The following is a 1639-nucleotide window of genomic DNA, read 5'->3' on the forward strand; positions in this document are numbered from 1 at the left end:
AGCCCCCAATAAAATGATTTTTTTAAAAACGGAGAAGAAAGAACTACATACATGGAGTAGGGGAGAGATTGTCGTTGTTTAGTGCCATGGCTGTGCAGAAACACATAGGGTGTGTTTTTATTTGTGTGTTATAGTCTACAAATCAAAGGCAAATATATATACCGTAAATGCTTGTGTATAAGCCGTCTTTCAGCACATTTTTATGCAGTTTTTATGGTAAAATCAGGTGCCTCGGCTGATAGTCGGCTCGGCTTATACTCGAGTATATATGGTATATGTACGTATTAAATTTTTTAAGGAAACTTTTTTTAAAGGCCAGGTCCCAGCCTTAAAACCCCTTGGATTCCTTACTCATTGGCTCTCAACACTGGTCTGAGTTCCTAAAACGTAGAGAAGTTTATAAAACTTAGAAAAGGAAGAAGATTGCAATTGAAACCAACTTCCATAAATTCGCTGAACTAGCTTCAAACAAGCCCAAAACAAAGGGAAGGGGCAGGGACTGCTAGAGGACAAACCCATCGGTCAGGGCGGAAGCCCAGGCAGGGGGCCCCTGAGATGACAAGAATGGGTCTCACGTACTCCGGGCGTGTTGTCAGGAGAGTCCGGTCCGCCCTGGAGAAGGACACTGGGCTTGGGGACATGGAGGGGCAGTGAAAGGGAGGAAGACCTTTGACCGGATGGACAGACACAGTGGCTGCAGCCATGGGCTCAGGCAAAGGCACCGTGTGAGGCCGGTGCAGGGCCGCGGTGTTTGCTTCTGTAGTGCACGTGGTCTGAGGCCGCAGGGGTCAGGGGGATGGCTGAGCCGTGGGTCCCTGGGAGAAGGGGCAGTCGCTGTTGAGAAAGGCAGATAGCCAAAGAGGGTCCCGTGCATAACTCCACCCTGAGTGATTCAGGACCAGCCACCCGGCTGCCCGGCTGCGTCCACAGCTCTGCTCTCTTGTCCAATTTTCCTCTCGGCCGAACAGTTTCCAGACCAAATAAGGCGGCGGCATCTGCAGTGCCTCTGGCACGGGACCCAGTTCCTTTTCAGTGCCAGCTTACGACTCCCCGAGGCCACTCTGTGCCCTACAGTTTCTCAGGGGACGTCCCCAAACAAGCCCGTCAACAGAGGAGGCCTGCCTGCCCCGTGCCCCCACCCGCCCCCGCAGACGCCAGCAGGAGGGGCAGGCATGAGCTCTGCGGCTGGAGGGCACCCAGGAGAGGGAGGCTGAGGAGGAGGACTCTGGGCAACAACTCCTGTAGGGAGCTGCCCGCTCCCCAGCCAGGAGCACACACGTACATGGGAAAAGGCCCCTTGCTGACCCTGTCACTGGGGGAGCTATCTTTGAATCGGGCCCCACAAGAAAAAAACAAACCACATCCCGGGCTTGTACCCCACCCTCCCTGTGCCCCCCGGCTTCACGGGCTGGTTTTCGAAGTAGATCTCCATCCAGGCCTTCCTCCTCGTCCCTGAGTCTGAAAGCTCCGCTGAAACCTGTGCGGCACGATGGCAACACGTGGGCCTCCGCAGACGGACGGGTGAGGGCCGCGTGTGAGGGGAACTGGCGGGTGTCGAACCCAGGTCTGTGTGTGGACTGCAAGAGCCACAAAGCCCTGTCACACTGTCGCCCCACCTCATCTTTGCCCAGCTCTGCCA

This window comes from Echinops telfairi, unplaced genomic scaffold, assembly GCF_000313985.2.
Source record: "Echinops telfairi isolate 266 unplaced genomic scaffold, ASM31398v2 ScPeMD7_7417;HRSCAF=8455, whole genome shotgun sequence".
Taxonomy (NCBI): Eukaryota; Metazoa; Chordata; class Mammalia; order Afrosoricida; family Tenrecidae; genus Echinops; species Echinops telfairi.